The 27,784-nt window shown below is 39.2% G+C and overlaps 1 long non-coding RNA gene across 1 annotated transcript; it reads right to left on the bottom strand.

The window, feature by feature from the left end:
• Nucleotides 1-2,784: 2,784 nt before the first annotated feature.
• Nucleotides 2,785-6,308, bottom strand: LOC141281068 (uncharacterized). The gene is made up of 3 exons (XR_012335471.1): nucleotides 6,200-6,308; nucleotides 3,066-3,087; nucleotides 2,785-2,806 (listed from the first exon to the last, which is right to left on the bottom strand). It is a non-coding gene; the product is annotated as an uncharacterized lncRNA (long non-coding RNA).
• Nucleotides 6,309-27,784: the final 21,476 nt, after the last annotated feature.

The raw sequence follows: 27,784 nt of genomic DNA on the forward strand, positions 1-27,784 counted from the left end.
GTTAACTAAAGGCAATGCCAGTAATGCAACCAATTAGTAAAGGCAAATGTTACAACGTGGTAAGATTCAAATATGAACTTGCCAAACCAAAATACTTTACTGATATTTTAATTACCTTTAAATGTACTGCACTCAAATAACAATTACAACAAGAGTCAAACTGTAAATATAATACTGATATATTAATTAGCTTTTAAAGTACAGGACTGAAATTTTAGTAACAAGTCAACAAATTAAATATACAAACACACAAAACTATAGCAATTGAACTGTTATACTGTCAAACACTGTCAACCCCAATATTGTACAAAAATGTTAACCAAAAGCAATATCAGAAATGCAACCAATTAATAAAGGTAAATGTTACAATGTGGTAAGATTCAAAGAGGAACTTGGCAAACCAAAATATTTTAATGACCTTTAAATGTAGTCTATTCAAATAGCAGTTACAACAACAGTCAAACTTAGAATATTTTACTGATATATTAAAGTACTGTACTAAAATTTCACCGTTAAAACAGTCAAGAAATTAGATATACAAACACACAAGACTATAGCAATGGAACTGTTGAACTGTTAACCCCAATATTGTACAGAAATGATAACCAAAGGCAATATTACTAATGCAATTAATTAGTAGAGTATAAGCAAATGTGAAAAGACTCAGATATAAATGTAATACGTTTCAAAGATGAACTTCAAAAACAATTTTTTTTTTACTGATATATTAATGACTTTTAAAAGTACTGTAATGTGTATTATCTATTATAAGCAGTCTAAAAGACTATAGGAAATTATGTAATTTTAAAACTATAGTAAATTATTGTGTGTGTTGATGGTGTTGATTTCCCAACGCAGTCCTCTAATCAACGTTGCTTTGTGAAGACACTCAAGGCAGCAGGGCACACTGGAGCTGTAGGTAGTTCTGTTCTCACTTTTTCTGTCAAAGCAAAAAGTTAAAGGGACGTTCTGTTTTGGGGAAAGTCGGTGTATGGGGGTTAGGGCAACAGATTGGTTGGGTGGGGTAAAAAATTGGGTCGTTTTTTTTGGGTAGAAATTGTAGGCTTTGTTTTTTTAGTTGAATCGGTGATTTTTTTGGTTTCCTGGCAGTTTTTAAGAGGCAAGCAAGCTGCTTGGGTATGCATGGCATGTTTTGCAGTGTTTAAATGCGGTTTGGATGCGTTTGAAGAGGAAGCAAGCAAGCAAAGCAGCAACGTTTTGAAATGCGCAGCCAGGTGTTTGTGAAGTAAAAGTACAGAATAGAAGAGAAGCAATGATTTTAGCAAGATAAAAGTTTGAAAGAAAATGTATATAAAGGTCAGGACAGGACATGACAAACAAACACAACACAAAGAGAAAAAAAACAAGTTAGTTACATTCTAAAGTCAAAATAGCACGCATATTACAGAATGATTAACAGTACATACTTAATTGTACAAAACATATTGCAGGACAAAAATAAGTTAAAATTTTTGTTTAAACTCAAAGTATTAAGATCATATTAAAACTACACTCTAATATCAGTTTTTGAAAAGGCTGAATTATCTTGGTTACACAGAATATAGGTCCAGTCTGTATGTCCATTCTGTTAAGGGTGGGGCAGTCAAAAGCTGATGCTCTGTACAGTGTTAAGTGTATGACACAAACTGACTCTGATTTCTTCTTTTAAAATCATATAATATTTTTCATTTTCCATGCAAACTGCTGATTAAATTTAATAGTGTATGTTCCTTCATGAGGTCATAAAGTAACCAGGCAGTGAAAATCAATTGTGCATTGCAGTTACTAGATGCTACCTTTAAACCATATTGGCTTTGCCATTTTGGCAGAAACAAGGATGTGACTACACATGGGTTTGTTGTGTTCAGATTGACTAGACAGCAGGACGATGTATGATCTTATGTTTTGGGCATGTAATGCGCAATATTCTGACAGCCAGGTATGTGATATGTAGTAATTTTTTAATCTGTACAAATGTTATGTTGAGTAATATTATTCAGCCTTAGGAAAATTATTTTAATAAAATCCCAGTCATCTCTCCCCCATTGTTAAAGCAATAGTTTGTCTAAAAATTAAATTTTTATGTTTATCAGCTTACCATCAGGCCATCCGAATTGTAGGTGACTTTGTTTCTTCAGTAAAACACAAATGTAGATTTTTAACTCCAACCCTTCAGTCTCTCAGTGAATATGCATGTGGATGGTATTAAAATTTGATAGAGAAAAATAACTCTGCGGCTCGTGACGACACATCAATGTCCTAAGAGATAAAACTGAACCAACAGGTTGCGAACCAACTTCATAGGTGCATACTGCCACCTATTGTATCGGGTGCACTGCATGAGGGTGCATAAGCACTATACGGGGCACCGATATAGTAGGTGGCGGTATGCTCTTATGAAGTTGGTTTGCAACCCACCCTTAAACACCAAGAAGAAGATGTGTACACACGTACTCCTTTAGGCATAGTGCTGTATTGAAGGTAAAAAAATTATATAAATACTTTTCGGTTTCTTGCACAAACCGATCGTTTTGTATCTTAGGACATTGAGTTGTCGTCATGAGCCGCAGAGTTTAATTTGGATTTGTCTGTACATTCCTCTAAGTTTTGTTACCACCCACATGCATTATACATCTGACAGACTGAAACAGTTGGGAGTTAAAAATCTATATTTGTGTTTTACTGAAGAAACAAATTCACCTACATCTTGGATGGCCTGGGGGTAAGCTGATAAACATAAGATGAATTATTGCTTTAAATGTGAAATATGTAACTGTTACTTACAAAGATGAATTAGATGTCCAATCTAGGAAAAACAAAATCAACAAAAACGACAAATTAGTTCAAAGTAGGCATGACCACATTTACAGTGTATTTAGAAAGTACTTAAACCCCTTTACTTTATTTGCAAATTTGTTATGTTTGCATTAATCCTTTTTATAATTTATATATACCTCAAGAATTTAAAATTACAAATTCACCTACATCTTGGACGGCCTGGGGGTAAGCTGATAAACATAAGATGAACTAATGCTTTAAATGTGAAATATGTAACTGTTACTTACAAAGATGAATTAGATGTCCAATCTAGGAAAAACAAAATCAACAAAAACGACAAATTAGTTCAAAGTAGGCATGACCACATTTACAGTGTATTTAGAAAGTACTTAAACCCCTTTACTTTATTTGCAAATTTGTTATGTTTGCATTAATCCTTTTAATAATTTATATATACCTCAAGAATTTAAAATTATATTACTTTCCAAAGGTAATGCAGTTTAACGCAGTCACAATATTAAACACTGTGGACTGGTTTCACAGACAAGCCTATTAAGCATCTTTAAAAAGCACTCCTTTGAAGAAGACATTACTGGTGTGTATCATAAGACAAATCAATGGCACTGGCATATCTTAAGATGTGTTTTACTAAACCTTGTCTGTGAACCTGGGGGTGTGTTAATAAAAGTCCCATGTCAGATGCAGCTTTTCAAGGCCTAATTAAAATGTTCTGACTCAAAAAAAAAAAAAAGAATTTAAATCATTCTCATTAATCAACATCTAGTACCCCATAATGACAAAGTGAAAACTGAATTTAAGACATTTCTGTAAAATGTTTTAAAGGAAAAAAATAATTTCACATTTACTTAAGTATTCAGCCCCTTTGCGATAACACTAGAAATTTTGTTTAGGTGCCATTTATTTGTGTTGATCAATGCCGAGATTTTCTACACCTTGACTCGAGTCCACTGAGATATCCTCACTAAAACCTTATCAAAATGACCCTAAGCAAAGAACAAGGACAACACAGTAGTGGTTTAGGGACAACTATGCGAGAAGTGGACCAACCAAAGCCCTGACTTCAACCTCACCAAGCATCTCTGGAGAGACCTGAAAATGGCTGTCAGCCGACAGTTCACATCCAAACTCACTGAGCTTGAAAGGATTTAAAAGGAAGAATGGCAGAAATTCCTTCAATCCAGATGTGCAAAGCTTGTTGCGTCATTCCCAAAAAGACTCGAGGCTGTACTTGCTGCAAAAAGTGCTTCAACTAACTACCAAGTAAAGTGTCTGAATAATTTCAGTTTTTTTCTTCTTTTAAATACATTTAGACATTTCCAAAATCCTGTTTTCAGTTTCTCATAATGGGGTACTGAGTGCAGATTAATAATAAGGGGGGGGGGGGGGGTTATTGTAGTATCAGATTGAGACCTAACAAAATTGAACTGTGTAGGGGGTCTAAATAGTTTCTAAATACAAAGGTCCACAATGTGCAGTATAATGTCATTCAAACTTCAGTGTTTCTGCTGTCCTATAATAATTGGTAAAAATTAAGTCTTGATCTTATTTAGTCGTACCCAAAATGATCTACTTAGTCACATATGCTTCAGAATAAACAATTAATTATATGATATTCCTGTTCAAAATGTTTCCTTTCCTGTGGTATTAATGTAAAGATTGTTAATTTAATAAATTATCGCATCAGGCAACACAATAGAACCTAAACTGTAAAATGCCACCTTCAGAATTAATTTTTTTTTTAACTCACCCCCTTGTCATCCAAGATGTTTGTCTTTCTTTGTTCAGTTGAATACAACCAGACCTATATTAAATAATACCCTGGCTGTTCCTTGCTTTGTAATGGCTCTGATCAGAGACCAAATGTTTAGAAGCTCCAAAAACTGCATCCATCCATTATTAAAGTAATCAAAATTTAATGTATCCAGTGGGTTAATAAAAAAACAATTCATATTTTGACCTTTTAGTTACAAAACATACCTTAAATAAACAAACAATAAAACATTTAGTGTCTAACGACTGTCAGTTTTGTCACAACTCATGATGAAACACAAGAACCAATAAGATTTTACATACCACTATATTTAAATCTATAGTTGATTTTGTTTTATAAAATTACGTATATGTAACTAATCACTAAAAGTGCTCAGAACTAAACTTTTTCTTATAAACCTTATACTTTGCTTCTAAATACATTTATTAAACCACTGGGTTGTATATGGATTACTTTAATGATGGATGGATGGATGGATGGACTTTTTTGAGATCGTAAATGTTTGGTCCATGATCAAACTTATTACAAAGCAAAAAGGAGCCAGGATATTAATAATTAGAACTCTGATTGTGTTCAGCTGATGAAAAAAAGGCATAAACACCTTAGATGACTTAGATGGGGCTAAGTAAAAAAATCTATCATTTTTATTTCTGAAGGCGGAGTACATCTTCAATAAAGTCAGTTTTACTTTCAAACTAGGAGTGTAACGGTTCTCGGTAAAGAATCGAATCGTCCTGTTTTACAACCCACAGTTCGGGACGCACGGGCACCATGTTTAATTCGACCACGCATTTCTATTATAGTTTGGTGAAAAAACGATGCATAAAAAAGCTAATGTATGGTTCTGAATAATCTCTGCATGTGTTAAGGTGAGAGTACCTGTCCAATCAACTCGAAGTATGCAAATTTGTTGCCATCCTCACAGTTCATCCTCGCGTGTTTGTGTGTTTCACAGACCGTTTAGCACGGCAAATGAAGGAGAAAAGACGCTAACAGAGTCATCCCCAGCTGCATTTAAGTCTACTGCAGCAGTGGTGCTCAAGAAAACGTGGACAAAACTGTAAAATTCGCGAGTGCCGTATGCCTAAGACAATACATCTAATATGACGAGTCGCTTTACGCGTCATCACCAGGGTTTTGTTGATAGCACACGATCGCAGGTGAGACAGAAACAGCACAAATTGCCTTCTGTGTTTGAATTTTAACAAACCTATCTTCTTGCAAAAAAAACTTGAAGATAGCGGCATAGAATATAAAAAGTAACCCAGTGTTCTAAGCTATTTTATGTTCATATTGAATTGCACAGTAAAGCTGGTATATAGTATAATAATACAAGTGCTCTTAAGTGAAAATGTTGATTTTGGCAGAGGTTAAAAACGGCTTAGGTTTTTATTTTTGTAAAGCAGCCTGTTGTGACCAATGTGTACTGAAACTGTGACCCTAAGCCGTGATACGCACCGAAACGTGAGTAATTTGAACCGTTACACCCCTATTTCAAACATGCTGAAATGGCCAAAACTGACAAACAACAATAAACATTGGTAAACAACATCTGTTACATTAACAGAAAAACAATGTTATAATGTCATTAGGCAATTACTGATTCAAAAGTAATTGAAAATGACTCACCAGTGACGCAATGTGGATGGCTCTGAAAAGAGCCTTTGGGTTCGCTATAATAAATTGTATGAAATAGGTGCTGTTGCCCAGCAAAACCAGGAATTTGGCTGAGGTCTAGAGAAAATCAAACAGAAGAAAAGGAAATGGTCACTAAATATCTAAATAAAATATGTCATAACTTGTACATTTAGTAAGAATTTGACATTCAAAAATAATACTTACTTAGCTAAAGCAGTTAAATGTTTTCAAAAGAGCAAAAGAAAGAAAAAGTAAACATTACTATTTAAATATCATGTGCAAGGTTAACTGTTCAGAAAAAAAGTATTATGTTGCAACAGAGATTGTTATATAAATGACTTACCACAAAAATGTCTAGACAGCCAAAAATGATGTAACAAAAGTACAGGGGGAAGAGAAAAAAAAACATACATTATTATCAAATCATAAGGGTTGATATACCAACCATATTCTGTTTACAATAGTATTTTTTATAAAGTATATTTTGAGGAATTGCCTCCAACATATTAATAAACGTTACACTAGAAAAAAACGCATGTATTTTGCGTACTTCCCCCTACCTAGGCTCTTTATTCAAACATTTTTTCGTCTCTCGCAAATAACAGTGAAGCTAACAGTGTTAATAATGCGGAAGCTCAAGCTGGGCGCGACCTCCCGGGTTCGCGCCTACCAAACGTATCTTAAACAAATAAGTTAACTTACCATAACTTCAAAATGAACGTAAAAAACTATGATAAAATATGAAACACGTCAAAAACTCATGAACAAACAAGGCATTTAAGTAAAGCCTCGCCTGCAGATGTCACTGTAGCTTCGAGTAACGTAACGTTATGTTATTCTTCTATAGACGACACCATGCATTTATTATATATAATTGCATATGTTAGTCCACAACTTAAGTGGTTGTTCCTACCATCCATGTAACCTCGGTTAAGCTGATTTTTGTTACCAAAAACAGGCAGACGCCTGAGTGTCTGACAACCACTTAAGTTAACGGTTACCTTTTCCCTCACTGAAATTGTTCGGTCGGTCCGTCCGTTTAACGGTTCACATTAACAATATATCAAACTAAAATCATATAAACAATAAAAATGGGCTTTAGCCACAATTTCTTAGGCTACAATTATTTGAACTATCCGTTTGTTTTTTTCCAACGCATAATTTACCTCAGAAAACAATGATAGCAGAAGATAATCCGTTATATTTCTTTATTGTTTAAACGTAAGTAATATTACACTCATCTAAATTAACAATCGACATATTTAAAATCATCAAATTGATTAATCCACCGTCTGTCTGTGAAATTTTAAGACTTTTATGAGGAAATTTGACCTACCTCAAGAGATAGCTGAGAAAGTGGCGCTTGCTCAGTGAAGGTAAAACCAGTGAGAACCGGAAGCAAGCTCATTAGCTATACAGACTCTCGTCCAAAGCTGTCGTCTCATTGGTTTGAATTAATCACGTGATGTTACCTAATACCTGAATACTAGTCCTGTAACAAAAGTATTTCAAAAATATATATAAAATATTATCACATTTGAGCTTTGGATACGGGGCAGACAATATTAAACCATAATATTAAAAAAATAATAAAACAAGAAAAGCTTCCTTAAAATAAAATAAATATAATGCTTTCAATGGCCATATGAACTAATTTGCTCTTATATATATAAAATGCTTATCATTTTGTTCGTTATTTTATTTAATTGATTAACTTTGAGAAATGCCCAAAATGGACAATTCTACAATAAATTGATAAATTCTTTGCCTTAAACAGTGCTTCCCAAACTGTGGGCCGCTGCCCCCCAGTGGGCCGTCGCAGTACTGCGGGGGACCTTGACTAGGCTAAATAAAAAATCATGTGATTTTAAAGCGTATTTATGTATATATTGTATATTTATTTATATTTATTTCATTTTTTTATTATACTGAGGTGAGATACATTGCTTAAACGTTTTTATATATTTTTTAAATATTTTTTAACATAGTTATGTAATTCATTGCAATAGATTTATGAACTATTTGTGAGCTATGTAGCTTCTGTTACACACTTTTGGGTGGTTTCCCAGACTGGGATTAGCTTAAGACAGGACAAGGCCTTAGTTTAATTATGAAATATAACTAGTTTGAATAAACATGCCTTACTAAAAACATACTGGCGTGCATTTTAAGGAAAAACAAAGGGCACTGATGTATTTTAAGATATGTCAGTGCATGTTGTTTTCAGTTTGGACAGCTCTTATATTTATTTTAGTCTAGGACTAGTCTAATCCTTGTCCGGGAAACCACCCCTTTGTGTTATAATGGTAAATACTATGCAGAAAGTATGTAGTGTTATGGTTTTATATATGAAGAGTTTCGTTGCAAAACGAGATAACCACCATTTTTTTAAATGTTCAGAAATCTTGTTTTTTGGTTGTGCATTCCAATTAATTTCAATTCAACTGCAGTTGTTTTGTTTTGATTTAAACCTTCATAACTTAAAACATACAGCTAAGTAGCACCATAAAACAAAATAATAACATGATAACATAATAATAAACATATTTTCACAAAAATGTAAAAAAATTGATTTATCTCGTTTTGCAACGAAACTCTTCATTTATTTGTAAAGAATTTTTACGTCATCTTTCAACAGAATATAAAATACTTTCCATAGTTCTCATGATTCACGTGAGATTCTTAAAAACTGGTTATTAAATGTTGGTAATGTGCAAAGAGACAATCGGCTTTATTAAAAAGATATGTTATACTACAAATTGGGGGGGGGGGTGGTCGTGGATCTTTTGCTATGTTTTTGGGGGGGCTTACCAGTGTTAAGTTTGGGAAGCTCTGGCCTAAAATATTACACAGTGATAAGATGGCACTGATAGGTACAGACACACTATCATCAGTGTCATTATCCTAGTGACTATTTGTGAACCTCTTAAATGGCAAACAATTCACATAGATGTTGCAGTAAAGCACCAGCTGGGAAAAATCAAAGGTCAACATCCTATTTATCTTGTCTAAAACATAGATAAAAGAAAAGATGCATCAATATTCACATACAAACAACAGCAGTGTGCATTAAAGTATACTGTGTATCAGTTCCCAGACGTAAAAAAACACGAATATCATTATGCATTAAATTATTGTCCGAAAAATGCTGCATAAATGTTTTCCCAACTAATAATGAATTTAAATATATTGAAGTTTCAAGCATCAAGACCTTCATGTTTACTGCATACTCTGATCTTGTAGCTTACAATTACATAGCAACTGCATAGCAGCATCCTAGCTAATCATCCTAGCTAGCCTCATATTAAATCAAGCTAGCCCTGCTGAACAAAGCAGCATACCAGCAAGACCAGCATATGTTGTGTTTTGGTGCTGGTTAGCTACTGAACACAAGCTAAACCAGCATCAGCACCAGCATTAGCACAAGCTAAACCAGCACCAAACAAGCAGTAGCACCAGCATCCCATGCTGGTCATACCAGCAAGACCAGCATATGTTGTGTTTTGGTGCTTGTAACCACCAGCTAAACCAGCATCAAACCAGCATAATTTTCACGCTGGTCCATGCTGGTGTGATGCAGTTTTTTCAGCAGGGAGCTTCATGCTAAACTATAGGCTATAGCTTTGTATTAAATCATGCTAACTTTATGCTAAATCATGCTAACTTCATTCTGAATTATGCTAACATAATGTTAACTTTGTTAAATGATGTTAAATGGTGTTAGCTTCATGTTAAGTCATTGTAACTTTGTTTAATCATGCTAGCATCATACTAAAACATGCAAACAGCTAGACTAAACTAAACTTCTCAAGTAAACGTTTATCCTGTGAAATTGTTAAAAATGTTCAGACTCGCTTTTTCAAGCCAACATAAAGTTTGTCTTCAAACTTTAATATCTAGTTATGTTGGCTTTGAAAAAGCCAATATATTGTTATTGCTATTAAACTTATTATGTTGGCTTGACAAAGCCAACATACTGTTCTTCGATCTAAGCTTATTATTATTATTATTATTATTCTTCTTCTGTTCATACTTTTTACCAATTGTAACTCCTCCTAGAGCTTTCAAGCTACACCCACAAAACTTTACAAAATTTTTAAGACTGGTCCGTAGATGGGTGCTATGACTTTTCTAACTGATGGGACCTACCGAATTCCTAAACGGGGCGCTCAAACACCCCAAATTTTGCATTGACTTAACATTGCGACAAACTTTGACGGGTCATAGCTGCAAGCGAGAAATTTGTAGAAACTTGTGGGTTACCACATTTGAAGAGGCTGGCAGGCACTGTAAGAACATACATCACATTGGGGTGTAAGTTTCACCCCTGGGGCGTAAGGACCACCCAAATTTCCCCATTGACTTATAATGGGGGAGGGAACATGCCCATATAAGGGAATAAAAGCGTCCCAGATGGAATATCTTCACTTTAGAGTGTCGTAGAGACATGGGGGTGGGCTCAATTTAGTCAGGCATCCAATCAGTCTCTCAGGATCGCCCCATAGCTATTAAGCCACGCCCCTAGCAACCATTTTTGGGCACCCTAGCAACATATCCCATAGACTGCCATTATAAAATGCCCAGATGGATATCTTTGCAGCACAGTGTCACAGAGACATGGGGGTGGGCTCATTTTACTCAGGCATCCAATCAGTCTCGGAGGATTCTTATTGAGATATTAAGCCACGCCCCTAGCAACCAAATATGAGCACCCTAGCAACATAATAAACAAAGCCTTATATCTCTGGATCCGAACATCATAGAGACATGGGGGTTGGGTCTTTTGGTCATGTTAGCCTTATGCTAGCTCCATGCTAAGTCATACTAGCTTCATGCTAGTTTCGTGCTAGCTTTATGCTAATTTCATAATAAATCTTGCTAACTTCATGCTTATCATGTTAGCATCATGCTAGCTTCATACTAATTCATGTTAACATCATGCTAACTTCATGTTAATTCATGTTAGCATCGTGCTAGCTTCATGATAATTCATGTTAGCATCGTGCTAGCTTCATGATAATTCATGTTAACATCGTGCTAGCTTCATGCTAATTCATGTTATTATCGTGCTAGCTTCATGCTAATTCATGTTAGCATCGTGCTAGCTTCATGCTAATTCATGTTAGCTTCGTGCTAGCTTCATGCTAATTCATGTTAGCTTCGTGTTAGCTTCATGCTAATTCATGTTAGCATCGTGCTAGCTTCATGCTAATTCATGTTGGCATCGTGCTAGCTTCATGCTAATTCATGTTGGCATCGTGCTAGCTTCATGCTAATTCATGTTAGCATCATGCTAGCTTCATGCTAATTCATGTTAGCATAATGCTAGCTTCATGCTAATTCATGTTAGCATCGTGCTAGCTTCATGCTAATTCATGTAAGCATCGTGCTAGCTTCATGCTAATTCATGTTGGCATCGTGCTAGCTTCATGCTAATTCATGTTGGCATCGTGCTAGCTTCATGCTAATTCATGTTAACATCATGCTAGCTTCATGCTAATTCATGCTAGCTTCATGCTAATTCATATTAGCACAATGCTAATTCATGTTAGCATCATGCTAGCTTCATGCTAATTCATGTTAGCATCATGCTAGCTTCATGCTAATTCATGTTACCATCATGCTAGCTTCATGCTAATTTATGTTAGCATCATGCTAGCTTCATGCTAATTCATGTTAGCATCATGCTAGCTTCATGCTAATTCATGTTAGCATCATGTTAGCTTCATGCTAATTTATGTTAGCATCATGCTAGCTTCATGCTAATTCATGTTAGCATCATGCTAGCTTCATGCTAATTCATGTTAGCATCATGCTAGCTTCATGCTAATTCATGTTAGCATCATGCTAGCTTCATGCTATTTCATGTTAGCACAATGCTAATTCATGTTAGCATCATGCTAACTTCATGCTAATTCATGTTAGCATCATGCTAGCTTCATGCTAATTCATGTTAGCATCATGCTAGCTTCATGATAATTCATGTTAGCATCATGCTAGCTTCATGCTAATTCATGTTAGCATCATGCTAGCTTCATGCTAATTCATGTTAGCATCATGCTAGCTTAGTGCTAAACATGCTAACATGGTAACTTTTGGTATCATGTTTACGGAAAGTTATAATACTAAACTAAACTTGTTTTAAATTTCTCTCAATCTGTTTTAAACGTTCAGGCTAGGCTTTGTCAAGCCAACATAAAGTTTGTCTTCAAACTTTTCTATCTAGTTATTATTATTATTATTCTTTTTCTCCCCCCAAAATTATAAACACTAACTCGCCCTAGGGCTTTCAAGCTACATGCACCAAATTTTCCACAGACCTTCAGACTGGTCTGACTTAGTGTGCTATATCTTTTCTAACTGATGGGACCTTCCGAATTCCTAAACGGGGGTCTCGAACACCCCAAAATTTCCATTGACTTAACATTGAGACAAACTTTGACGGGTCATAGCTGTGAGTGAGAAACTTGTAGAAACTTGTGGCATACCACATTTAAGGTGGCTGACAGGCTCTGTAAGAACATACATCACAATGGGGTGTAAGCTATACCCCTGGGGTGTAAGAGGCCCCCAAAATTTCCCATTGACTTATAATGGGGCAGGGAACATGCCCATATAAGGGAATAAAAGCGTCCCAGATGGAATATCTTTACTTTAGAGTGTCGTAGAGACATGGGGGTGGGCTCATTTTACTCAGTCATCCAATCAGTCTCTTAGGATCGCCCCAAAGCTATTTAGCCACGCCCCTAGCAACAATTTTGGGTACCCTAGCAACATCTCCCATAGACTACCATTATAAAAAGCCCAGATGGATATCTTTACACCAGAGTGTCATAGAGACATAGGGGTGGGCTCATTTTACTCAGGCATCCAATCAGTCTTAAAGGACAAGTTCGGTATTTTAGACTTAAAGCCCTGTTTTCAGATTGTTTATGGTCAAATAGAATGGTTTTGACTGAAATTTCGACATTTTCGGCTGCCCTGAGAATTTTCGCGTGTTTGTGTTTCAGCTCAGACCTCTACAATGGGTTTATAGGTGCACTGGAACAATACTTCCTAAAATGCATTAAACTTTCGTTTACAAAGACGTGAAACTCACCGAGTGGTCAGGGGTGTTCACTGATATGCTCACACAAAAATCGCTGCAAAAGATGCTTTCCAACAGCTGTTTTAGCATTCGTTGTTAACTTGTGGACCTATTTCCCCAAACGCCTCACACCCGTACATTCTTCCGCTTAGAGCTTGAATAATAAACACTCCAGCCCAGGTGGTGGCGCTAATCCGCCTTTGCCAATTGCAAGAATAGAAACAAAGTTCCCGGCGCGGAGTAATACCGTACCTCACAGGACGTCTAATACAGTCAATGGAGTTGGTAAAAACTACGATAAAACCTGTTGGAATGCGTCTTTTGGAGCGATTTTTGTGTGAGCATACCAGTGAACACCCCTGACCACTCGGTGAGTTTCACGTCTTTGTAAACGAAAGTTTAATGCATTTTAGGAAGGATTGTTCCAGTGCACCTATAAACCCATTGTAGAAGTCTGAGCTGAAACACAAACACGCGAAAATTCTCAGGGAAGCCGAAAATGTCGAAATTTCAGTCAAAACCATTCTATTTGACCATAAACAATCTGAAAACAGGGCTTTAAGTCTAAAATACCGAACTTGTCCTTTAATAGGATTCTTATTGAGGCATTAAGCCACGCCCCTAGCAACCAAATTTGAGCACCCTAGCAACATAATAAACAAAGCCTTATATCTCTTGGTCTGAACATCATAGAGACATGGGGGTTGGGTCTTTGGGTCATGTTAGCTTCAAGCTAGCTCCATGCTAAGTCATACTAGCTTCATGCTAGTTTCATGCTAGCTTTATGCTAATTTCATAATAAATCTTGCTAACTTCATGCTAAATCATGCTAACTTCATGTTAAATCTTGTTAGCTGCACGCTAAATATTGTTAGCGTTATGCTTATCATGTTAGCATCATGCTAATCATGCTAGCTTCACGTTAAATCATGCTAGCTTCATGCTAATCATGCTAACCTCATGCTTACTTCATGCTAATCATGCTAGCCTCATGCTTCCTTCATGCTAATCATGCTAACATCATGCTAGCTTCATGCTAATCATGCTAGAATCATGCTAGCTTCATGCTAATCATGCTAGAATCATGGTAGCTTCATGCTAATCATGCTAGAATCATGCTAGTTTCATGTTAGCATCATGCTAGCTTCATGCTAATTATGCTAGCAACATGCTAGCTTTATGCTAATCATGCTATCATCATGCTAATCATGCTAGCAACATGTTAGCTTCATGCTAATCATGGTACCATCATGCTAACTTCATGCTAGCTTCATGCTAATCATGCTAGCATCATGCTAGCTTCATGCTAATCATGCTAACATCATGCTAACTTCATGCTAGCTTTATGCTTATCATGTTAACATCATGCTAGCTTCATGCTAATCATGCTAGCATCATGTTAGCTTCATGCTAATCATGCTAGAATCATGCTAGCTTCATGCTAATCATGCTAGAATCATGCTAGCTTCATGCTAATCATGCTAGAATCATGCTAGTTTCATGCTAGCATCATGCTAGCTTCATGCTAATCATGTTAGCAACATGCTAGCTTTATGCTAATCATGCTATCATCATGCTAATCATGCTAGCAACATGTTAGCTTCATGCTAATCATGGTACCATCATGCTAACTTCATGCTAGCTTCATGCTAATCATGCTAGCATCATGCTAGCTTCATGCTAATCATGCTAACATCATGCTAACTTCATGCTAGCTTTATGCTTATCATGTTAGCATCATGCTAGCTTCATGCTAATCATGCTAGCATCATGTTAGCTTCATGCTAATTATGCTAGCTTCATGCTAATCATGCTACAATCATGTTAGCTTCATGCTAATCATGCTAGCATCATGCTAGCTTCATGCTAATCATGCTAGCATCATGTTAGCTTCATGCTAATCATGTTAGCAACATGCTAGCTTTATGCTAGCATTATGCTAGCTTCATGCTAATCATGCTAGCATCATGCTAGCTTCATGTTAATCATGCTAGCATCATGCTAGCTTCATGCTAATCATTCTAGCATCATGCTAACTTCATGCTAATCATGCTAGCAACATGCTAGCTTTATGCTAATCATGCTACCATCATGCTAATCATGCTAGCAACATGCTAGCTTCATGCTAATAATGCTACCATCATGTTAACTTCATGCTAGCTTCATGCTAATCGTGCTAACATCATGCTAATCATGCTAGCATCATGCTAGCTTCATGCTAATCATGCTAGCATCATGCTAGCTTCATGCTAATCATGATAACATCATGCTAGCTTCATGCTAATCATGCTAGCATCATGCTAGCTTCATGCTAATCATGTTAGCATCATGCTAGCTTCATGCTAATCATGTTAGCATCATGCTAACTTCATGCTAGCTTCATGCTAACATCATGGTAGCATCATGCTAATCATGCTAGCTTCATGCTAATCATGTTAGCATCATGCTAGCTTCATGCTAATCATGCTAGCATCATGCTAGCTTCATGCTAATCATGCTAACTTCATGCTAATCATGCTAGCATCATGCTAATCATGCTAGCATCATGCTAATCATCCTAGCTTCATGTTTATCATGTTGGCATCATGATAAATCATGCTAAATCATGCTACCTTCATACCTAAACATACCAACAGCCAGATAGCCTACTAAACTAAACTTCTGTCAAACCGTTTTAAACGTTCAGGCTACGCTTTTTCAAGCCAACATAAAGTTTGTCTTCAAACTTTAATATCTAGTTATTATTCTTCTTTTTCTGGACACTTTTTCGGCGCGTAACTCGTCCCGCACGGTTTAACGTAGTCCCATGAAAGAGGGCTCAAATCGACCGGATTATTGAGGAGAGGTGTGCTATGACTTTTATAAGCGATCGGGTGCAGGATTTCTGAAAGGGGGGCGAAAAACCACCCGAAAAATCCCATTGACTTAACATTGCGCCCAACTTTGACGAGTCATAGCTCCTCTCAAGGATTTTGTTGAAACATGTGGGTTACAACTTTTGAAGAGGGTGGTAGGCTCTGTAAAAACATGGATCACAGTGGGGTGTAAGTTGTACCCCTGGGGTGTAAGAGGTGCCCAAAAATGCCCAATGAAAAGTCAATGGGGCAAAATCCCATAGACTTACCATTGCAAAAATTTTGACGGGTTATAGGTACGAGTGAGGATTCCTTAGAAACATGTGGGTTACTAAATTTGAAGAGGGTGGTAGACTCTGTAAGAACATGGATCACAATGGGGTGTAAGTTGTACCCCTGGGGTGTAAGAGGCCCCCAAAATTTCCCATTGACTTATAATGGGGCAGGGAACACGCCCATATAAGGGAATAAAACCGTTCCAGATGGGATATCTTTGCTTTACAGTGTCGTAGAGATAAGTGGGTGGGCTCATTTTACTCGGGCATCCAATCAGTCTCTCAGGATCATCCCAGAGCTATTAAGCCACGCCCCTAGCAACAATTTTGGGCACCCTAGCAACATCTCCCATAGAGTGCCATTATAAAATGCCCAGATGGATATCTTTGCACCACAGTGTCATAGAGACATGGGGGTGGGCTCATTTTACTCAAGTATCCAATCAGTCTCTCAGGATCCTTAAAGACTTACTAAGCCACGCCCCTAGCAACCACTTTTGAGCACCCTAGCAACATAAAATTCAAACAGTTATATCTCGGCATCAGAACATCGTAGAGACACGGGGGTTGGACCGTTTTACTTGTGACTAGGCGTGTAACAATTGGGCACATCATTGGCCACTCCCAAGCCACGCCCCTAGCAACCAAATTTGAGCACCCTAGCAACTGAATAAACAAAGCCTTATATCTCCGCATCAGAACATCGTAGAGACACGGGGGTTGGACCGTTTTATTCATGACTCGAAGGGTAATCACTAGTTAATGCCAAGAGGTGTTAAGCCACGCCCCTAGCAACCAAATATGAACACCCTAGCAACGGAATAAACAAAGCCTTATATCTCTGGATCCGAACATCATAGAGACATGGGGGTTGGGTGTTTGGGTCTTGTTAGCTTCATGCTAGCTTCATGCTAGGTCATACTAGCTTCATGCTAGTTTCATGCTAGCTTTATGCTAATTTCATAATATATCTTGCTAACTTCATGCTAAATAATGTTAGCATCATGCTAGCTTGATGCTTATTTATGTTAGCATCATGCTAGCTTCATGCTAATTTATGTTAGCATCATGCCAGCTTCATGCTAATTCATGTTAACATAATGCTAGCTTCATGCTTCTTCATTTTAGCATTGTGCTAGCTTCATGCTAATTCATGTTAACATCGTGCTAGCTTCATGCTAATTCATGTTAGCATCGTGCTAGCTTCATGCTAATTCATGTTAGCATTGTGCTAGCTTCATGCTAATTCATGTTAACATCATGCTAGCTTTATGCTAATTCATGTTAGCTTCATGCTAGCTTTATGTTAATTCATGTTAGCATCATGCTAACTTCATGCTAATTCATGTTAGCTTCATGCTAATTCATGTTAGCATAATGGTAGCTTTATGCTAATTCATGCTAGCTTCATGCTAATTCATGTTAGCATCATGCTAGCTTCATGCTAATTCATGTTAGCATCATGCTAGCTTCATGCTAATCATGTTAGCTTCATGTTAATCATGCTAGCTTCATGTTAGCATCATGCTAATCATGCTAGCTTCATGTTAATCATGCTAACATCATGCTAGCTTCATGCTAATCATGTTTGCTTCATGCTAATCATTCTAGCTTCATGCTAGCTTCATGCTAATCATGCTAGCTTCATGCAAATCATGCTAGCTTCATGCTAGCTTCATGCTAATCATGCTACCATCATGCTAGCTTCATGCTAATCATGCTAACATCATGCTAGCTTCATGCTAATCATGTTAGCTTCATGCTAATCATGCTAACATCATGCTAGCTTCATGCTAATCATGCTAGCTTCATGCTAATCATGCTAGCATCATGCTAGCTTCATGCTAATCATGCTAGCATCATGCTAGCTTCATGCAAATCATGCTAGCTTCATGCTAGCTTCATGCTAATCATGCTACCATCATGCTAGCTTCATGCTAATCATGCTAGCATCATGCTAGCTTCATGCTAATCATGTTAGCTTCATGCTAATCATGCTAGCTTCATGTTAGCATCATGCTAATCATGCTAGCTTCATGCTAATCATGTTAACATCATGCTAGCTTCATGCTAATCATACTAGCATCATGCTAGCTTCATGCTAATCATGTTAGCTTCATGCTAATAATGCTAACTTCATGTTAGCATCATGCTAGCATCATGCTAACTTCATGCTAATCATGCTAGCTTCATGCTAGCTTCATGCTTATCATGCTAGCTTCATGCTAGCTTCATGCTAATCATGGTAGCTTCATGCTAGCTTCATGCTAATCGTGGTAGCATCATGCAAATCATGCTAGCATCATGCTAGCTTCATGCTAACTTCATGCTAATCATGTTAGCTTCATGCTAGCTTCATGCTAGCTTCATGCTAATCATGCTAGCTTCATGTTAACTTCATGGTAATCATGCTAGCTTCATGCTAACTTCATGGTAATCATGCTAATGTTAATCATGCTTAATGTTAATCATGCTAGCTTCATGTTAGCTTCATGCTAATCATGCTAGCTTCATTATCTCCGCATCAGAACATCGTAGAGACACGGGGGTTGGACCGTTTGACTCGTGACTCGGAGTGTAATCATTATGGGATGCCTATTTTTTCCCTAGCAACCAAATACAGTACCCTAGCAACAGAGTAAACAAAGCCTTATATCTCCGCATCAGAACATCGTAGAGACACGGGGGTTGGATCGTTTGACTCGTGACTCGGAGGGTAATCACTAGTGGATTCCATTTTTTTCCTTAGCAACCAAATACAGTACCCTAGCAACAGACTAAACAAAGCCTTATATCTCCGCATCAGAACATCGTAGAGACACGGGGGTTGGACCGTTTGACTCATGACTCGGAGGGTAATCACTAGTGGATGCCATTTTTTCCCTAGCAACCAAATACAGTACCCTAGCAACAGAGTAAACAAACCCTTATATCTCCGCATCAGAACATCGTAGAGACACGGGGTTTGGACCGTTTGACTTGTGACTCGGAGTGTAATCACTAGTGGATGCCAATTTTCTCCCTAGCAACCAAATACAGTACCCTAGCAACCGAATAAACAAAGCCTTATATCTTCGCATTAGAATATCGTAGAGACATGTGGGTTGAATTGTTTTACTTTTGGCTTGGAGTATAATCATATATTGTCCCCCGAAATTTGCCACGGCAAGCACCACTTCACATTTTCTTCAGGAAATGTACCTATCTAGTTATTATTCTTCTTTTTCTGGACACTTTTTCGGCGCGTAACTCGTCCCGCACGGTTTAACGTAGTCCCATGAAAGAGGGCTCAAATCGACCGGATTATTGAGGAGAGGTGTGCTATGACTTTTATAAGCGATCGGGTGCAGGATTTCTGAAAGGGGGGCGAAAAACCACCCGAAAAATCCCATTGACTTAACATTGCGCCCAACTTTGACGAGTCATAGCTCCGCTCGAGGATTTTATAGAAACATGTGGGTTACAACATTTGAAGAGGGTGGTAGGCTCTCTAAGAACATGCATCATAATGGGGTGTAAGTTGTACCCCTGGGGTGTAAGAGGTGCCCAAAAATGCCTAATGAAAAGTCAATGGGGCAAAATCCCATAGACTTAACATTGCAAAAATTTTGACGGGTCATAGGTACGAGTGAGGATTCCTTAGAAACATGTGGGTTACTAAATTTGAAGAGGGTGGTAGGCTCTGTAAGAACATACATCACATTGGGGTGTAAGTTGTACCCCTGGGGTATAAGAGGCACCCGAAAATTCCCATTGACTTATAATGGGGCAGGAAACATGCCCATATAAGGGAATAAAACAGTTCCAGATGGGATATCTTTGGTTTACAGTGTCGTAGAGATAAGTGGGTGGGCTCATTTTACTCGGGCATCCAATCAGTCTCTCAGGATCATCCCAGAGCTATTAAGCCACGCCCCTAGCAACAATTTTGGGCACCCTAGCAACATCTCCCATAGACTGCCATTATAAAATGCCCAGATGGATATCTTTGCACCACAGTGTCAAAGAGACATAGGGGTGGGCTCATTTTACTCAGGCATCCAATCAGTCTCTCAGGATCCTTACATAGGTATTAAGCCACGCCCCTAGCAACCACTTTTGAGCACCCTAGCAACATAAAATTCAAACAGTTATATCTCAGCATCAGAACATCGTAGAGACACGGGGGTTGGACCGTTTGACTTGTGACTCAGAGTGTAATCATTATGGGATGCCATTTTTTTCCCTAGCAACCAAATACATTAGCCTAGCAACAGAGTAAACAAAGCCTTATATCTCCGCATCAGAACATCGTAGAGACACGGGGGCTGGACCGTTTGACTTGTGACTCAGAGTGTAATCATTATGGGATGCCATTTTTTCCCTAGCAACCAAATACAGCACCCTAGCAACAGAGTAAACAAAGCCTTATATCTCCGCATCAGAACATCGTAGAGACACGGGGGTTGGACCGTTTGACTCGTGACTCGGAGTGTAATCATTATGGGATGCCAATTTTTTCCCTAGCAACCAAATACAGTACCCTAGCAACAGAGTAAACAAAGCCTTATATCTCCGCATAAGAACATCGTAGAGACGCGGGGGTTGGACCGTTTGACTCGTGACTCAGAGTGTAATCATTATGGGATGCCAATTTTTTCCCTAGCAACCAAATACAGTACCCTAGCAACAGAGTAAACAAACCCTTATATCTCCGCATCAGAACATCGTAGAGACACAGGGGTTGGACCGTTTGACTCGTGAATCAGAGTGTAATCATTATGGGATGCCAATTTTTTCCCTAGCAACCAAATACAGTACCCTAGCAACAGAGTAAACAAACCCTTATATCTCCGCATCAGAACATCGTAGAGACACAGGGGTTGGACCGTTTGACTAGTGACTCAGAGTGTAATCATTATGGGATGCCAATTTTTTCCCTAGCAACCAAATACAGTACCCTAGCAACAGAGTAAACAAAGCCTTATATCTCCGCATCAGAACATCGTAGAGACACGGGGGTTGGACCGTTTGACTCGTGACTCGGAGTGTAATCATTATGGGATGCCAATTTTTTCCCTAGCAACCAAATACAGTACCCTAGCAACAGAGTAAACAAAGCCTTATATCTCCGCACCAGAACATCGTAGAGACACGGGGGTTGGACCGTTTGACTAGTGACTCAGAGTGTAATCATTATGGGATGCCAATTTTTTCCCTAGCAACCAAATACAGTACCCTAGCAACAGAGTAAACAAAGCCTTATATCTCCGCACCAGAACATCGTAGAGACACGGGGGTTGGACCGTTTTACTCATGACTCAGAGTGTAATCATTATGGGATGCCAATTTTTTCCCTAGCAACCAAATGCAGTACCCTAGCAACAGAGTAAACAAAGCCTTATATCTCCGCACCAGAACATCGTAGAGACACGGGGGTTGGACCTTTTGACTTGTGACTCGGAGTGTAATCATTATGGGATGCCATTTTTTTCCCTAGCAACCAAATACAGTACCCTAGCAACAGAGTAAACAAAGCCTTATATCTCCGCACCAGAACATCGTAGAGACACGGGGGTTGGACCGTTTGACTAGTGACTCAGAGTGTAATCATTATGGGATGCCAATTTTTTCCCTAGCAACCAAATACAGTACCCTAGCAACAGAGTAAACAAAGCCTTATATCTCCGCATCAGAACATCGTAGAGACACGGGGGTTGGACCGTTTGACTCGTGACTCGGAGTGTAATCATTATGGGATGCCAATTTTTTCCCTAGCAACCAAATACAGTACCCTAGCAACAGAGTAAACAAAGCCTTATATCTCCGCACCAGAACATCGTAGAGACACGGGGGTTGGACCGTTTGACTAGTGACTCAGAGTGTAATCATTATGGGATGCCAATTTTTTCCCTAGCAACCAAATACAGTACCCTAGCAACAGAGTAAACAAAGCCTTATATCTCCACATCAGAACATCGTAGAGACACGGGGGTTGGACCTTTTGACTTGTGACTCGGAGTGTAATCATTTTGGGATGCCAATTTTTTCCCTTGCAACCAAATACAGTACCCTAGCAACAGAGTAAACAAAACCTTATATCTCCGCATCAGAACATCGTAGAGACACGGGGGTTGGACCGTTTGACTCGTGACTCAGAGTGTAATCATTATGGGATGCCAATTTTTTCCCTAGCAACCAAATACAGTACCCTAGCAACAGAGTAAACAAAGCCTTATATCTCCGCATCAGAACATCGTAGAGACACGGGGGTTGGACCGTTTGACTCGTGACTCAGAGTGTAATCATTATGGGTTGCCAATTTTTTCCCTAGCAACCAAATACAGTACCCTAGCAACAGAGTAAACAAAGCCTTATATCTCCGCATCAGAACATCGTAGAGACACGGGGGTTTGACCGTTTGACTCGTGACTCAGAGTGTAATCACTAGTGGATGCCAATTTTCTCCCTAGCAACCAAATACAGTACCCTAGCAACCGAATAAACAAAGCCTTATATCTTCGCATCAGAATATCGTAGAGACATGTGGGTTGAATTGTTTTACTTTTGGCTTGGAGTATAATCATATATTGTCCCCCGAAATTTGCCACGGCAAGCACCACTTCACATTTTCTTCAGGAAATGTACCTATCTAGTTATTATTATTATTATTATTCTTTTTCTGGACACTTTTTCGGCGCGTAACTCGTCCCGCACGCTTTGTCGTAGACCCATAAATTAGGGCTCAAATCGACCGGCTTATTGAGGAGAGGTGTGCTATGACTTTTATAAGCGATCGGGTGCAGGATTTCCGAAAGGGGGGCGAAAAACCACCCAAAAAATCCCATTGACTTAACATTGCGCCCAACTTTGACGAGTCATAGCTCCGCTCGAGGATTTTGTAGAAACATGTGGGTTACAACATTTGAAGAGGGTGGTAGGCTCTGTAAGAACATGGATCACAATGGGGTGTAAGTTGTACCCCTGGGGTGTAAGAGGTGCCCAAAAATGCCCCAATGAAAAGTCAATGGGGCAAAATCCCATAGACTTACCATTGCAAAAATTTTGACGGGTCATAGGTCCGAGCCAGGATTTCATAGAAACATGTGGGTTACTAAATTTGAAGAGGGTGCTAGACTCTGTCAGGACGTCCCCCACAATGGGGTGTAAGGTTACCATAGCAACCATTTTGGGCACCCTAGCAACCTATACCATAGACTGCCATTATAAAATGCCCGGATGGATATCTTTGCACCACAGTGTCATAGAGACATGGGGGTGGGCTCATTTTACTCAGGCATCCAATCAGTCTCTCAGGATCCTTACAGACTTACTAAGCCACGCCCCTAGCAACCACTTTTGAGCACCCTAGCAACATAAAATACAAACAGTTATATCTCCGCATCAGAACATCGTAGAGACACGGGGGTTGGACCGTTTTACTTGTGACTAGGGGTGTAACAATTGGGCACATCATTGGCCACTCCCAAGCCACGCCCCTAGCAACCAAATTTGAGCACCCTAGCAACCGAATAAACGAAGCCTTATATCTCCGCATCAGAACATCGTAGAGACAAGGGGTTTGGACCGTTTTACTTGTGACTTGGAGTGTAATCACTGGGCACATCATTGGCCACTCCCAAGCCACGCCCCTAGCAACCAAATACAGTACCCTAGCAACAGAGTAAACAAAGCCTTATATCTCCGCATCAGAACATCGTAGAGACACGGGGGTTGGACCGTTTTACTTGTGACTCGGAGTGTAATCACTGGGCACATAATTGGCCACTCCCAAGCCACGCCCCTAGCAACCAAATACAGTACCCTAGCAACAGAGTAAACAAAGCCTTATATCTCCGCATCAGAACATCGTAGAGACACGAGGGTTGGACCGTTTTACTTGTGACTTGGAGTGTAATCACTGGGCACATCATTGGCCACTCCCAAGCCACGCCCCTAGCAACCAAATACAGTACCCTAGCAACAGAGTAAACAAAGCCTTATATCTCCGCATCAGAACATCGTAGAGACACGGGGGTTGGACCGTTTTACTTGTGACTCGGAGTGTAATCACTGGGCACATCATTGGCCACTCCCAAGCCACGCCCCTAGCAACCAAATACAGTACCCTAGCAACAGAGTAAACAAAGCCTTATATTTCCACATCAGAACATCGTAGAGACATGGGGGTTGGACCGTTTGACTCATGACTCGGAGGGTAATCACTAGTGGATGCCATTTTTTTCCCTAGCAACCAAATACAGTACCCTAGCAACAGAGTAAACAAAGCCTTATATCTCCGCATCAGAACATCGTAGAGACATGGGGTTTGGACCGTTTGACTCGTGACTCGGAGGGTAATCACTAGTGGATGCCATTTTTTTCCCTAGCAACCAAATACAGTACCCTAGCAACAGAGTAAACAAAGCCTTATATCTCCGCATCAGAACATCGTAGAGACACGGGGGTTGGACCGTTTTACTTGTGACTCGGAGTGTAATCACTGGGCACATCATTGGCCACTCCCAAGCCACGCCCCTAGCAACCAAATACAGTACCCTAGCAACAGAGTAAACAAAGCCTTATATCTCCACATCAGAACATCGTAGAGACATGGGGGTTGGACCGTTTGACTCATGACTCGGAGGGTAATCACTAGTGGATGCCATTTTTTTCCCTAGCAACCAAATACAGTACCCTAGCAACAGAGTAAACAAAGCCTTATATCTCCGCATCAGAACATCGTAGAGACACGGGGGTTGGACCGTTTGACTCATGACTCGGAGGGTAATCACTAGTGGATGCAATTTTTTTCCCTAGCAACCAAATACAGTCCCCTAGCAACAGAGTAAACAAAGCCTTATATCTCCGCATCAGAACATCGTAGAGACACGGGGGTTGGACCGTTTGACTCGTGACTCGGAGGATAATCACTAGTGGATGCCAGTTTTCCCTAGCAACCAAATACATTACCCTAGCAACAGAGTAAACAAAGCCTTTTATCTCCACATCAGAACATCGCAGAGACACGGGGGTTGGACCGTTTGACTCGTATCTCGGAGTGTAATCACTAGTGGATGCCAATTTTTTCCCTAGCAACCAAATACAGTACCCTAGCAACAGAGTAAACAAAGCCTTATATCTCCGCATCAGAACATCGTAGAGACACGGGGGTTTGACCGTTTGACTCGTGACTCGGAGTGTAATCACTAGTGGATGCCAATTTTCTCCCTAGCAACCAAATACAGTACCCTAGCAACCGAATAAACAAAGCCTTATATCTTCGCATCAGAATATCGTAGAGACATGTGGGTTGAATTGTTTTACTTTTGGCTTGGAGTATAATCATATATTGTCCCCCGAAATTTGCCACGGCAAGCACCACTTCACATTTTCTTCAGGAAATGTACCTATCTAGTTATTATTATTATTCTTCTTCTGATCCCTACTTTTTCTGACTGTAACTCCTCCTAGAGCTTTCAAGCTACACCCACAAAACTTTACAAAACTTTTAAGACTGGTCCGTAGATTTATGCTATGACTTTTCTAACTGATGGGACCTTCCGAATTCCTAAACGGGGGGCTCAAACACCCCAAAATTTCCATTGACTTAACATTGAGACAAACTTTGACGAGTCATAGCTGCGAGTGAGAAACTTGTAGAAACTTGTGGGTTACCACATTTAAGGAGGCTGACAGGCTCTGTAAGAACATACATCACAATGGGGTGTAAGCTGTACCCCTGGGGTGTAAGAGGCCCCCAAAATTTCCCATTGACTTATAATGGGGCAGGAAACATGCCCATATAAAGGAATAAAAGCGTCCCAGATGGAATATCTTCACTTTAGAGTGTCGTAGAGATATGGGGGTTGGACCGTTTTACTTGTGGCTTGAAGGTTGATCATTATGGGATGCCAATTTTCTCCCTAGCAACCAAACTTAGTACCCTAGCAACGGAATAAACAAAGCCTTATATCTCCGCTTCAGAACATCATAGAGACAAGGGGGTTGGACCGTTTTACTTGTGGCTTGAAGGTTGATCATTATGGGATGCCAATTTTCTCCCTAGCAACCAAACTTAGTACCCTAGCAACAGAATAAACAAAGCCTTATATCTCAGCATCAGAACATTATAGAGACACGGGGGTTGGACCGTTTTACTTGTGGCTTGAAGGTTGATCATTATGGGATGCCAATTTTCTCCCTAGCAACCAAACTTAGTACCCTAGCAACAGAATAAACAAAGCCTTATATCTCAGCATCAGAACATTATAGAGACACGGGGGTTGGACCGTTTTACTTGTGGCTTGAAGGTTGATCATTATGGGATGCCAATTTTCTCCCTAGCAACCAAACTTAGTACCCTAGCAACGGAAGAAACAAAGCCTTATATCTCCGCTTCAGAACATCATAGAGACACGGGGGTTGGACCGTTTTACTTGTGGCTTGAAGGTTGATCATTATGGGATGCCAATTTTCTCCCTAGCAACCAAACTTAGTACCCTAGCAACAGAATAAACAAAGCATTATATCTCTGCATCAGAAGGTCGTAGAGACACAGGGGTTGGACCGTTTTACTTGTTGCTTGAAGTGTAATCATTATGGGATGCCAATTTTCTGCCTAGCAACCAAACTAAGTACCCTAGCAACGGAATGAACAAAGCCTTATATCTCGGCATCAGAACATCGTAGAGACACGGTGGTTGGACCGTTTTACTTGTGGATTGAAGTGTTATCATTATGGGATGCCAATTTTCTCCCTAGCAACCAAACTTAGTACCCTAGCAACGGAATAAACAAAGCCTTATATCTCCGCTTCAGAACATCATAGAGACAAGGGGGTTGGACCGTTTTACTTGTGGCTTGAAGGTTGATCATTATGGGATGCCAATTTTCTGCCTAGCAACCAAACTAAGTACCCTAGCAACGGAATAAACAAAGCCTTATATCTCGGCATCAGAACATCGTAGAGACACAGGGGTTGGACCGTTTTACTTGTGGCTTGAAGGTTGATCATTATTGGATGCCACTTTTCTCCCTAGCAACCAAACTTAGTACCCTAGCAACGGAATAAACAAAGCCTTATATCTCCGCTTCAGAACATCATAGAGACACGGGGGTTGGACCGTTTTACTTGTGGCTTGAAGGTTGATCATTATGGGATGCCAATTTTCTCCCTAGCAACCAAACTTAGTACCCTAGCAACGGAATAAACAAAGCCTTATATCTCCGCTTCAGAACATCATAGAGACACGGGGGTTGGACCGTTTTACTTGTGGCTTGAAGGTTGATCATTATGGGATGCCAATTTTCTCCCTAGCAACCAAACTTAGTACCCTAGCAACGGAATAAACAAAGCCTTATATCTCCGCTTCAGAAC

Source organism: Paramisgurnus dabryanus, chromosome 19, assembly GCF_030506205.2.
Source record: "Paramisgurnus dabryanus chromosome 19, PD_genome_1.1, whole genome shotgun sequence".
In the NCBI taxonomy this organism is placed as follows: Eukaryota; Metazoa; Chordata; class Actinopteri; order Cypriniformes; family Cobitidae; genus Paramisgurnus; species Paramisgurnus dabryanus.